General features: G+C 44.2%; 1 protein-coding gene across 1 annotated transcript in view; it reads left to right on the forward strand.

The window, feature by feature from the left end:
• Nucleotides 1–5,202, forward strand: part of LOC125459350 (GTPase HRas) — a 60,351-nt gene extending 55,149 nt beyond the window's left edge. The window contains 1 exon segment of the mRNA XM_048545716.2: nucleotides 3,414–5,202. The gene's annotated coding sequence lies outside the window, so the exon portion shown is untranslated.
• The last annotated feature ends 9,329 nt before the right edge of the window (nucleotides 5,203–14,531 follow it).

Consider the following 14,531-nt stretch of genomic DNA (forward strand, 5'->3'; position numbering starts at 1 on the left):
GAATATGATGGGGTTTGTTTTTTTTTGCTGGATGTGTGTTGAGCATTTGATTTGCCTTTGATCGTAACATGCTCCAACAATGTATCAGTAGGTGGGAGTCAAAAGTGATGTCTTCAAGTCTAACTCTAGACTTGAGCACAAGGTGACTGACAATCTCCAAGCTGTACTATGGAAGCATTGCAGGGTTGGAGGGTCAGTGACAGAAGGCTGCACTGCCAGAGACTGGGAAATGTTTAAACTGAGCCCTGTCTCTTTGCTCAAGTGGATATAATGGATTCTGCAGCATTCATATGAGCAGCGGGGTAATTCTGCCTGGTGTCATGGTCAACATTTCTGTCACTATCATCCAGGTTGGTTATCTGGCCACTTATCAGTGTTACACGAGGGACCTGGCTGTGTAAATTAGCAACACTGACTGGTACTTTGCCTGAGTTACTTTTTAGCCGCTTGGCACCTTCTGTGCACTTGGAAATTACTCTTAAATTCCCAAATCCTTCCACTTGTTGAACATATAAACAGTTGCCACATGATGGCGCCATGGGGCAGAGTTAATGTTAGATGAGGAATCTGAACCTTCCCCTGTAATAGGTCATGGCTGTCTATATTGGCTCTTTTTTCAATACAATTTAATTGCCTTTTGAGTTCTTTCGTTAAAGTAGTTTTCAAAAAATACTTAGCCTTGCTCAAAAATATTAACATTGTGGGATAACAAAGTGTGGAGCTGGATGAACACAGCAGGCCAAGCAGAATCTCAGGAGCACAAAAGCTGACGTTTCGGGCCTAGACCCTTCATCAGAGAGGGGGATGGGGAGAGGGTTCTGGAATAAATAGGGAGAGGGGGGGGGGGAGGCAGACTGAAGATGGAGAGGAGTGTATAGGTGGGAAGGTAGGGAGGGGATAGGTCCGTCCAGGGGAAGACGGACAGGTCAAGGAGGTGGGATGAGGTTAGTAGGTAGGAAATGGAGGTGCAGCTTGAGGTGGGAGGAAGGGATGGGTGAGAGGAAGAACAGGTTAGGGGAGGCAGAGACAGGCTGGGCTGGTTTTGTGATGCAGTGGGGGGAGGGGGACGAACTGGGCTGGTTTTGAGATGCCGTGGGGAAGGGGAGATTTTGAAGCTTGTGAAGTCCACATTGATACCATTGGGCTGCAGGGTTCCCAAGCGGAATGAGTTGCTGTTCCTGCAACCTTTGGGTGGCATCATTGTGGCACTGCAGGAGGCCCATGATGGACATGCCATCTAGAGAATGGGGGAGGGGGAGTGGAAATGGTTTGCGACTGGGAGGTGCAGTTGTTTGTTGCGAACCGAGCGGAGGTGTTCTGCAAAGCGGTCCCCAAGCCTCCCCTTGTTTTCCCCAATGTAGAGGAAGCCACACCGGATACAGTGGATACAATATACCACATTGGCAGACGTGCAGATGAACATCTTGATATGGAAGGTCATCTTGGGGCCTGGGATAGGGGTGAGGGAGGAGGTGTGGGGGACAAGTGTAGCATTTCCTGCGGTTGCAGGGGAAGGTGCTGGGTGTGGTGGGGTCGGAGGGGAGTGTGGAGCGGATGAGAGAGTGGTCTCTCTGGAAGGCAGACAAGGGTGGGGATGGAAAAATGTCTTGGGTGGTGGGGTCGGATTGTAGATGGTGGAAGTGTTGGAGGATGGTGCGTTGTATACGGAGGTTGGTGGGGTGGTATGTGAGAACGAGGGGGATCCTCTGTGGCGGGGGCGGGGTTTGAGGAATGTGCGGGAAATGCGGGAGACGTGGTCAAGGGTGATCTTGACCACTGCGGGGGGGGGGGGGAAGTTGCAGTCCTTGAACTTGGACATCTGGGATGTGCGGGAGTGGAATGCCTCATCCTGGGAGCAGATGCGGCGGAGGCGGAGGAATTGGGAATAGGGGATGGAATTTTTGGAGGAGGTGTATTCTAGGTTGCTGTGGGAGTCGGTGGGCTTGAAATGGACATCAGTTTCTAGCTGGTTACCTGAGATGGAGACTGAGGGGTCCAGGAAGGTGAGGGATGTGTTGGAGATGGCCCAGGTGAACTTGAGGTTGGGGTGGAAGGTGTTGGTGAAGTGGATGAACTGTTCGAGCTCCTCTGGGGAGCAAGAGGCAGTGCCGATACAGTCATCAATGTAACGGAGGTGGGGTTTGGGGCCTGTGTAGGTGCGGACGAGGGACTGTTCCACGTAACGTAAGGTTGCAAGAACAGCAACTCATTCTGCTTAGGAACCCTGCAGCCCAATGGTATCAATGTGGACGTCACAAGCTTCAAAATCTCCCCTCCCCCCCCCCCCCCCCCCCCCCACTGCATCCCAAAACCAGCCCAGCCTGTCTCTGCCTCCCTAACCTGTTCTTCCTCTCACCCATCCCTTCCTCCCACCTCAAGCTGCACCTCCATTTTTTTCCTATCTACCACCTTGACCTGTCCGTCTTCCCTGGACTGACCTATCCCCTCCCTACCTCCTCACCTATACTCCTCTCTACCTATCATCTTTTCTCTCCATCTTGATCTTCAGTCCCCACCCCGGTGTGCCCTGGAAATGATCCTTCTGTCAATAAAAACAATATTTTTCCCCAATCTACACTGAGTGTTTTAACATTTTGATGGTGATCCTTTTGGCCTTTTATCAATCAGACCGAGTGGAGTCTGATCAGGACCTCACCCAGCATGCTCTGCTCTGAGACTTCACTAAGTGGGGTTGAACCCTCAAGTCTATAACAATAAAATCCCTTCAGTGTGGAAAAAGGCCATTCAGCCCATCAACTCTTCCCCCCCCCCCCTGCTGAAAAGCATCCTAACCTCCCTACCCCACCGTAACCCCACAATTACTATGCTAATCCACTTAACTTCTTTGAGATGATGGGAGGAAACCAGAGCATCTGGAGGAAGCCCACACAGACAATGTGCAAACTCCACACAGTCACAAGAGGGTGCAATTGAACCCAAGTCCCTGGTGTTGAGGCAGCATTGCTAACCACTGAGCCACTATACCACCCTTCTATGGGCAACTATACCACATCAGAAATAGGTTAGCCATGAGTTAGTATGTAGGAAGGCACTAGTTAGTGTATAGGAGCCCACCTGTGCCAAAAGGTCATGGCTTCAGTTCTAACTACGATGACATACAGACAGACTCGGAGCAGAAGGGGTGCTGCACCTCGCTGTTTGCGGATTGTTGCTGTGCAGATAGTGCTGAACCCTTGTGCTGAAACAGTGACTGACCACAGCACTTCTTGGGGGGGGCCTCAGTTTGTGTAAAGTGCAAAAGTCTGATTTCTACCCCTGTCCTTTGAGGAGTTGAAAATTATGCCACAGTAGAATTGAGTGACTTCAATGTTCCATGTGTATGGAATTAGAATTTGTTTTAAATTGATTTTGAGGTATGCTTTGTCTTGACTGACTTGTGAATGTCTGTTTAGTTCACAGGAACATTTGACGTTTCATTCAACACACTGGTACAAGAGAGGGAACAAGTTATGGAGTAGCGAAAGAAGGTGACAGCAAGGAGAGAAGTTGGGGAGAGTGACTGCTGCTGTATAATAGAATGGTGTGAAGGAGCCTGTTGTGTATGACTGCCATCAGCTGCCACCTGCTCTAACACGGGTCTCCAGTTGTACAGAGCCATAGATTTTCAAATCACACTAAATTATTCTTACACTAGTTACCCTGTGATTCAGTGTCCCATTTCAACTTTGCTGGGAATGTGTTCCTGCCATAAATATTGTATATAAATGACTAATGTGAAGTTACAGGATCTTGATATTGTTTTATACTTTTGAGCTGATTTATTTTCTTTTCTATACAAAAAATTGCCTGTGATTATTTCAGTGCTGGCAACACAGCTTTCTGTCTTCAAACAGTGACAATGTGAATGAATATGATTCTGTACATAATTGACATTTTGGGTAGCTTCCATTTATTGCTTTGCTTTGTAACAGGAAAAGGATGTACGATCCCTTCATTGAGATCTTTGCCATGTTTTCAGGGGTTGGTATTTTGGACTGATGGGGTGGGTGGGGTGCAAGGGCTATTGTATGTTCTATCAAGGTTGATAGCTACTTACTGCTGTGTTAGTGGGAAGTTTCCTTTGTTTTAAAATGGAAATAGCTAGTGTAAATCATGTAGCGTTCTAGACAATCTTAGTCAGCCAACAGGTAGCTTAGAGCAAGAGGCAGCTGTCTACTTTGGGCAAAGTGGCTGCATGATTTTTTTTAAACACCCTTCCCATTCTCATCACCTTTTTTATTAAGAAACCAGGATCTCGTTATGATTTGGTTACTTGCTCCGAGAGAAGTTTTTCCTCTTAATCCCATTCCATCTATTATTGAAGCTCTAGCAAATGCCTCATGTCATTGAAATTGAAAACTTCCAATGTTTTAGGATGAGGTGAGGAGGTGCTCAGTAAAGATTTTAATCAATCCCATTGACTCCTCACTGCCAGCCTGCAGTTGCTTGTTTTACTCTGCAGTTCCGAACACTGCATGAACGAAGGTGATCTGTACATCAGTATTACTTCCCACCAAAGTTGACCAGTTACACGGAAGGGTCCTGTCAGATTTAAATGACCCACGTAACTGTACAATAGCAGCCGTTAAGTCCCCAGCTGTGATTTGAAGCAAGGTCTTGGATATCATCTAATTCTAACATTGGTGTTGTGGTGTAATGGTAGTGTCCATACCTCTGGGTTAGAAGGTCCAGGTTTTGTTTCAGACCATAACATGTCTGAACAGGTTGGTTAAACATAATTAATTCAGACACTACTGAGAAGCAGAGCAAAGTATCATTCTCTTAAATACTTTAGCTCAGACACTCTTTAACACTTTATATTTTTACTGAGGCAGTAAACAGCACTGTCAAGCTTTAAGTACGAAACTGGTGATAGATTCTAAACAGAACAAGAATAGCTACAGTCAAGACATCAGACTAAGTGCCACTTTGTGTGCCAGCTAGATTTCTTTTGAATCTTTGGTCAGTGCTTCAGAGCTCACCAGTTCAAGTTGGGTTGCATTCTTCAGTGAAAACCTGACAATCCTGTCAAATCTGGGCCAGAGTTGTACCATCCTGATCCTATGTATTCATTTGTGAATTATTTCTGTTTCAAGCTGCAATCCTGTAGGTCTTGCTCAGTTTTTGAGGGGCGGGCTCATGTTGCCAACATGCTGCCAATTCTCATTTCCCCAGAAAATGTACAATTTGTTAAATTCTGTTCAATAAAAATTTGAAGGAAAAAATTGCTTTGAAGTGTTTATTTGTAAGTGATTTATGCAGAGCAGTGAGGGGCTTTGAATGGAGGAATCTTGGACCTTGGGGAAATTCAAACCCCTAATGTAATGAAAGGAGTGAGTTATGGTGGGTTATGGATGCACAAAGACTATGGTAGCTTCCTGTGTTCAAACAATAAAGATGGAGTCACTCAGTTGCCTAGTGCTAGTACCTTTTTAGGGGTGCCTAGTCCCAACACACCAGCCTGAGCAATTTCGCCCCCTGCTCTCAGCCCTGTTTGCTCAGATTTGTTATTTAATATCTTGGGTCTTTATGGTGCCAGGGGTTGTAGTGTAAGACACTGTTGTTAACACTGCCTCATGGGTGAATTTGACTGCAGTCAGGAAACTGAGCAGCCTTGGGATCCCTACCTTCTGGAGAAGGAAGACCCTGGATATGTCTTGATGAGGAAGGATTTCAATAGATTAGATGGATTAAGATTTTTGTTTTTAACTTGTAAGTGATTCCAGGAAAAGGAGGCATAAATGCAAAATGGTCACTAATATCAATTTCCTGAACTCAGGAGGGTTTTCTTCACGTTGTATCTGTATCATTCCTCAGTTATCCAGGAATACAACAATGCTCTTTCCCATAGCCCTACAAATATTCCCCAATTGCTCTTTATCCACTTCTCTTTTGAAAGTCATTACTAAATCTGCCACTACCACTCATCCTGACAACAAGCTTTCCATGTTTGTCTCTTATTTTAAAATCATTTCCTCAATCCTTTGCCAATCATTTAACTCTGATCTGTCATTACTAACTTTTTGCCAACCATTCCTCCTGAAATATTGTCAAAAGCCCTGGCAATTTCTGAAGCCTCCATAAATCTTTTTTCTTTGAAGGAGAATAATCCCAGCTTCTCCTGTCTCTTGCTTTGGAAATGCTGTCTTTCAAAATATTCTAACCATGGTGCGTTGTCTGATACCCCTGATGTATGTAATAGATCTGTTACCATTTCAAATAGCTTATTCCTGGTGTTCTGGACCAGTCCCTGTGCCCTGATACATATCTCAATGAAGCTGTGTTCTGAAGAGTAATGTAAGACTTCGTGTTAACTCTGTGTCTCTACAGATGCTGCCAAATCTGTTGACTTTCTCCAGCATTCTGGTATTTGTATTTGTTTCAGATTTCCAACACCATCTTGTTTTTATTTGGCTGGTTGCTGTGTTTCCTATCTTATGACAGTATGTTTCAAAGGTACTTTCTTGGCTGTAAGACTTTCTGGGTACTTCCTATGACCACATGGTGCTATAAAAATGCCTGACTATGTCTTCCCAATGACTGTATAGAAGGAATTTCTTCATAATGTCATGAGAATGCTGAATTGCTATTGTATGAAGCATTAAGGTGTGCAGGAGACTTCCTGCAAACCAGGAAGGAAGCAGTGGAGCAATGGTTGGAAGATTATAGTCAGTGTGCAAGGTAGTTTGGTGCATGAATACTGTTGTAGACCATTTGAACTAAATAGCCTGTTTATCTCCTTTTAAACTCTGAATAAGGAATGGGACAATTTTAACATTTAGTTGAGAAATTGCTTCACTCAGGTGGTGAAGCATCAGAATTGTCTTCCCTTGCTGGCTACAGCAGCTCAGTTGTTGAGCATGTTCAAGCTTGAGTCTAATAGACATCTATGTAGAATAGAACATGGAACATCGAACAGTACAGCACAGGAACATGTCCTTCAGCCCACTGTAACTGAGCCAATCATGATGCTATTCCAAACTAATCCCACATGCTTTCACATGGTTGAAATCCCTCTCTTCCCTGCCTGTTCATGCTTGTCTAAAAGGTGGTGAACTTTCCTAATGTAACTGCTTCCCTGGCGGCATGTTCCAGGCACCTACCCACCTTCTCAGCTCTTTTTCTTAACTTTTAACTTTTCTCCTTCACACCTTTTTAAACCTATGCACACCATCCCCCCCCCCCCCCCCCCCCCCCGCCCCGGTATTTCTTTCCTCTCAGAATTTAAAAAAGCAATCTTCCAACGACCCATGGCTTTCATGATTTTATATACTTCTGTCAGGTCACTCTTTTTTTAGCCTCTGACACACTCTAGTGAAAACTCCAAGTTTGTCCAACCGCTCCTCTGCAGCTAATACGCTCCAACTCAGCAAGATCCTGTTTTTAAATTCTTTTGCACCCTCCAAAGCCTTTGCATCCCTCCTATAAAGTGGGGACCAGAACTGTGCGCACTACTCCAAATGTGGCTGAACTAATGTTTTCTACAACTGCAACATGACTTTCCAACCGCTATACTCAGTGCCCTGACCAATGAAGACAAGCATGCTGTACAACTGCTTTCCCATCTTATCTGTTGTGTTGCCACTTTTAGGGAGCTATGATCATGCACCCCAAGTTCCCTCTGTATATCAGTGTTCTTAAGGGTCCTGTTATTTGCAGTAGACTTTCCTCTTGCATTTGACCTCCCAAATTCATCACCTCACACTTGGCCAACTTAAAGTCCATCTACCATTTCTCTGGCCAACTTTCTAACTGATCCATGTCCTGCCACATCCTTTGACAGCCTTTCTCACTCTCCACAACTCTACCAATTTTTGTCATCTGCAAGCCTGTGCAGGAAAATGCCATTGAAGATCAGCTATGCTCTCAGACAGGGTCTACCTGAAGGACTGGATGACCAACCCATTCTATTTTCTTCAGTTCTTTTGAAAATTTTCACAAATGAGAGAAATTAGATTCTTGAGTCTTTATGATATATGGAAAGAAGATAATTGGGTTTACAGTACAGATTGGTCGGGGGGGAATAGCAGGCAAGAAACATGGCACATAGAATCCAGATAGTGCAAGGATAGCCATTTTGGTAGGCGGAATGGAAATGCAGTGTGTTTCTTAAATGCAGAGAAATTGGGAAGGGATGCCTAAAAGGACTCAGTTTTTACTTAAGAACATCATCTAACATGCTGCTGTAGCAAGCATTTGGAAGCAAGTGATAGGATGGCCTTCATCATAAAATGATTTGATGTCAGGAGTAAAGTGTCTAGCTTCAATTGTATAAAACATTGGTGAAACCATATGTTAAGTTTTGGAATTCTCACACAAGGAAAGACATGTATTTTCCATGGTAGGTGTGCAGCAGAGGTGCACCAGACTAATTCTTGGAATGGTGGGGCTGTGATCTCTAAAGTTTGGAACAATGAAAACATTTCTACACTCTTGTGTACCACCTGGGTGGATGTAAATCTAGCTCTGATGAGGGGTCTAGGCCCGAAACATCAGCTTTTGTGCTCCTAAGATGCTGCTTGGCCTGCTGTGTTCATCCAGCTCCACGCTTTGCTATCTTGGATGTAGATAGGATGTTTCAGAATAAGGGACAAGCCGTTTAGAACAAGATGAAGTATTTTGTTGCTCAGAGGATAGTGAACCTTTGGAATTCTCTATCCCAAAGGGCGGCTGAAGATCGATCATGTTCAAGATTGTTATTGTCTAGAAATCTAAGTACATAGACATAGTGTATGAATGTGGAATAGACAGAAATTATTAGCCATGAACTATGAGGTGGAACAGGCTTGAGGGGCAGTATGTGCAGTTCCTGTGCGATGCTGTAACAATTTGAGTTGTTTCTACTCATTAGAGGTGGGGAACATGAATAGTCACTAGCAAGACCCACGGAATTCTGCTTTCACAGCAGAGACTCCAAAGCTCCCACACGAGTGGTATAGCTAATATAACAGGCACAACATTCAGCAATTATTAACCTGCTGTCACTCAGAGTTTCACCTTGGATTAATAATTCTCCCACTGTGACACTGAATCCTAATTTACAAAATCTCAGCCACAAACTATTATGGTTTGAAACATTGTCTAATTCATTCAAGGGAATTATTTCAAATCAGTGTTGACTGGTCAGCTCCTCATCAACCTTTCCGAGTTCTTCACACTAAACAGAATGCATCCTTATCAAACGAAAGTGAGTGTTTGTATTTCTTTAAGGCCTTTCACAATATTAGACTGTTACATGAAGCTTTTCAGTTAATTATGTAATCCCACACATTCCTAATCCCACTCTCAGCCATTGATATACCCTTTAATTTCTCACTCAGTCTAACCACACAGTCCCCCTTATCCTTTAATAACTCATTCAGTCTAATTCCACACTCCTGCTTGCTCCTATGTCCTTTAATACCACACCCCGTTTAATACCACAGTCCTTCTCAGTCCCTGTATCCTTTAACAATGAACCCAATCTATTCCCACTCTGCCATATGCATGATGATACCCCACAGTCTAATCTTGTTCAGTCCCCAAACACTCTAATGTCCCATTTATTCTAATTCCACCCATTTCACATCCCACACATTAAAATCCCACTTTTCCACTCAATCCTCCTAACTTTTAAAACCCCAACTAGTTTGATTGTCAAATTGCCCTTTGTTTCTATATCTGTTGTTTTTTGACGTATACATGTAATTTTAACAGAAAACATTGTTTTTTTTTCAATGAACTGCTGATGCTTGAAACCAGAAATGAAAACAGAAATAATTGGAAAAGCTTCGCAGGTCTGGCAGTATCTGTGAGAAAGCAAGAACTGAAGATGCTGGAGTCAGAGATAACAGTGTAGAGCTGGAGGAACACAGTAGGCCAGGCAACATCAGAGGAGCAGGCAAGTTGACGTTTCAATTTGAGACCTTTCTTCTTTCTGAAGGAGGGTCCTGACCCGAAATGTCAACTTTCAGCTCCTCTGATGCTGCCTGGCCTGCTGTGTTCCTCCGGCTCCACACTGTGTTATTTTTGGCAGTATCTGTAGTATGACAAAGGGTCACTGGATCAAAGCGTTACCTTTGCTTTCACTCCACAGAGGCTACCAGACCTGCTCAGATTTTCCAGCAATTTCTGCTTTTTGTTTAAAATAAACATTCTTATTGCCTCAGCTATTTTTTCTGCTGGACTTCACCTCAAAAGTGCACTGAAGATGAATTTCTACTTACTGGAGAATTGGGGATGATTGTGTTGTTGAGTTGATTGGCAGCAAATTAAATTTACTTTTGATTAAAGCAGTGAATATAGGAACAGAGACTGGCACATTCCACACCTGGGGCCGAAATACCTAAAGGTAAAAGACTCACAGTCATAAAGCACAGAAACAGTCTTATTGGCCCAACTTGTCCACGCCGACCACATATCCCAATCTGGCCTAACCCCATTTACCTTCATTTGGACCATATCCCTCTATTTCCTATTCGTGTTCCTGTCCAAATATCTTTTAAATGGAGTATCTGTACCCATCTCTCCCACTTCTGGCAGTTTATTCCATACACGCACCACCCTCTACGTGAAAGTATTGCCCCTTAGTTCCCTTCTAAATCTTTCCCCTCTTACCTTAAACCTCCAGTTTTGGACTCTCCTACCCTGAGTAATTGCCCTTGGCTTTTCACACTATTCATGCCCCTCATGATTTTATTAACCTTTACAAAGATCATCCTTCAGCCTCCAGTGCTCCAGGGAAAATAGTCCCAGTAAATCGCACATTCGAATAACGCACCAACGCTCGGATGGAAGCATCTCAATCAAAGTGGTCAAAGACTGTCACAGGGAGTTCGGATCAAGTTGTGTTGAGCTCTGTTCAGACTGCACACTGATCATTGGCTTTAATTCTGAGAAACTGGATTGGCATATTCCATCAGAAAAGGGTGGGGGTGGGTAAAGGTGGGTGTGAACAGGCTGGATAAACATGACCAGCCATTTGCTCAGGTGGACAGTTAAGCACACAGCAGTATGGATGGACCTTCACTAAGTGGGCACCACTGTTATTCAAGGTGTATTCTTCAGCACATTTAGAGGTGGCCACTAAATGCTTGTCTTGCCAGTGATGCACATCCTGCTGAATAAATTTCTCAATTGCCGGTCTTCAGTGCTATTACTGGAAAACTCTTGCCACCTTGTAAAAGCAGGTTTAAATAAATAGCCAGTGATCCAGTAAATGGTTCATGTAATGTGATAGAACTAAACATATCACTGCCTCGAGACATTTCCACATCGTGTTTCTATTCTCACAGCCAATTATGTTGCAGACACGCCTGAGAGTTTATATGGAAAGTTACACATTCCCCTCCTCTTGTGACATGCTGCCTCATTAATAAATGCTGAGGAGAGAAAGGTTGCAGAGATCTGGCATTTCTTTTTGAAAGTGCATGTTTTATTGCAAATAATGTTCGCCCAGCGAACAGGATAACAAACGGGAAGATTCCCTTCGATAAAAAGCAAAAAGCAAAGGATGGAAATCTGAAAGAACAGAGGGAATTGCACAGCAGCTCAGCTTGTCTTTTGAGAAGAAATTAAAAGACAATATTGAATACAACAAATGTGGCATCTATGGAGAGAGAGCAAATCAACATTTCAAGTCTAGATGGCTTCATCAGAGCCGAAGTGAAGTTTGAGGGAGCCGCATTTGTGTCAAAGTTGGGGGCGTGGGGTGGCAGTGTTGCAGCGGTGGTGGGGTGTAACACGCTCAGGGAGAAAAGATGTTGCTTGTTCAGATTAAGTGATCGAAATGTGAGAATGGCAGAACAATAGTAAATCTAACTCCCAGACTTAAAAGAACAGACAGTCCCACTGGGGTGGGGGGAGGGGAACAGAGAACATAGTGACGGAGAATGTAACAAGTAAAGCTAAACGAAAGGGAAAAAATGGGAAATGGTTCACAATTTGAAGGTGTTGAATTCAGTTTTAAGTCCAGAAATCTATAATGTCTTAAGATGAGATGTTTTTCCTCCAGTCATCTAGGTTTGAAATGTTAGCTTGCTGTCTAACCCACTGTGATCTCCAGCATTTATTGTTTTCAGCTCAGATTCCAGCATCTGCAATAATTTATTCCAATTTAAACAACTGTATGTTGGCCTCATCATTAAGAGAATTCTTTTCTTTAAAGTCACTCATGGGATGTTGCCAGGTGGGCATTTATTGCCTATCGCTAGGTGCCCTTGAGAAGCTGGTGCTGAGCTGCCTTCTTGAATTGCTGCTGTTCACATGCTGTAAGTAGACCTACAAAGCTGCTGGGGAGAGAATTCCAATACTTTGACTCAGCGACAGGGAAGAGATGCCGATATAGTATAACACTGTATGGTGAGCAGCTTGGAGTAGAGTTTGCCCCGTGATGGTGTTCCCATGTATCTGCTGCCCTTGTCCTTTAGGATGTAAGAGGTTATGGGTTTGGAAGGTGCTGTCTAAGGGCCTTTAATGAACTTCTGCAGTGCATCTTGTAGATAGGAAACACTGTTGCTATTGAGTGTCAATAATGGAGGGAATGAATCTTTGTGGATGTGGTGCCAGTCAAGTGGGCTGCTTTGTCCTGGATGGTGTCAAGCTTCTTGAGTGCTGTTGGAGCTGCATTTATCCAGGCAAGTGGACAGTATTCTGTCAAACACTTAAATTGTGCCTTGTAGATGGTGGACATGTGTTGGGGAGTCAGGAAGTGAGCTTCTCACTGCAGTATTCCTAGCTTCTGACCTGCTCTTGTAGCCACCATAATTATGTGGTGAGTCAGAATGAATTTATGGCCAATAGTAACACCCGACAGTGGAGGATTCAGTGATGATAATGACATTGAATGTCAAGGGGCAGTGGTTACATTGTCTTTTATGGTAACAGTAAGTGCCTGGCATTTGTGTGGTGAGAATATTATTTGCTACTTGTCAGCCCAAGCCTGGATATTGTCCTGATCTTGCTGCATTTGAACAGGGGCTGGAACATCCCCACTTCTGACCTGATGACGGAGGGAAGGTCATTGGTGAAGCAGTTGAAGATGATTGAGCCTAGGATACTACCTGAGGAACTCCTACAGAGATGTCCTGGAGCTGAGATGACTGACATCCACAATCACAACCATCTTCCTATGTAAGATAATAAAATGTGGGGCTGGATGAACACAGCAGTCTCACTGCGAAGCATCTTCCTATGTGCCAGCAATCGGCAGAGAGTTTTCCCCTGATAGCCACTGATTCTAGTTTTGCTTGGACTTCCTTCATGCCACACTCGGTCAAATACAGCCTCAATGTCAAAGGCTGTCACTGTCACCTCACCTCTGGAATTCACTCTTTTGTCCATGTTTGAGCCAAGGCTGTAATGAGGTCAGGAGCTGAGTGGCCCTGGGAGAACCCAAACTGGACATTGTTGAGCAGGTTATTGCTGAGCAGGTGCTGCTGATAGCACCATTGATGACACCTTCCATCACTTTACAGATGATTGAGAGCAGACGATAGGACGGTAATTGGGCAGAACGGGTTAGTCCTTTTATTTTGTGTACAAGACATACCTGGGGAATTTCCCACATTGTTGGGTAGATGCCAATGTTGTAACCGTACTGGAACAGCTTGGCTAGGGATATTGCAAGTTCTGGACATGTCTTCAATACTATTGCTGGAATGTTGTCAGGGCCCATAGCTTTTCAGTATCCAATGTCTCCAGCTGTTTCTCAGTATCATGTGGAATGAATGGAATTGACTGAGGACTGGTATCTGTAATGCTGGGGACAACTGGAGGAGGCCAAAATGGATCATCCACTTGGCACTTCTGGATGAAGATTATTGTAAATGTTTCAGCCTCATCTTTTGCACTGATGTGTCAGTCTCTTCCGTCATTGAGGATGGAGATATTTGTACAGCCTCCTCCTCCATTGAGTTGTTTAATTGTCCAACACCATTCACAACTGGATGTGGCAGGACTGCAGAACTTAGATCTGATCCATTGGTTGTGGGCTCACTTAGCTCTGTCTATCACTTGTTGCTTATGCTGTTTATCATGCACAAGTGCCTTTTCTGTCACTTCACTAGGTTGGCATCTCATTTTTACGTTTGCTCGAGGTATGCCCTCCTGCACTCTCCATTGAACCAGGGTTGATCCCCTGGCTTGATGGTAATGGTTGAGTGGGGGATATGCCGGGCCATGAGGTTACAGATTGTGCTGGAGTACAATTCTGCTGTTGACGGCCCACAGCGCTTCATTAATATGCAGTCTTGGGTTGCTAGATCTGCGTAAAGTCTGCCCCATTTAGCATGGTGACAGTGTCGCACAGCACAATGGAAGTCATTCTCAATGTGAAAATGGGACTTTGACTCCATTAGGACTGTGCGATGGTCAGTCTTACCGATACTGTCCAAGACAGATGCATCTGCAGCTGGCAGATCGGTAAGGATGAGATCAAGTACTTTTTTCCCTCTTGTCAGTTCCTTCGCCACCTGCTGCAGACCCAGTCTAGCAGCTATGTCCTGTAGGACCCAAACAGCTCGATCTGTAGTACTGCTGCCTTTGGTGGTAGA

This window comes from Stegostoma tigrinum, chromosome 17 (assembly GCF_030684315.1).
Source record: "Stegostoma tigrinum isolate sSteTig4 chromosome 17, sSteTig4.hap1, whole genome shotgun sequence".
NCBI classification, from domain to species: Eukaryota; Metazoa; Chordata; class Chondrichthyes; order Orectolobiformes; family Stegostomatidae; genus Stegostoma; species Stegostoma tigrinum.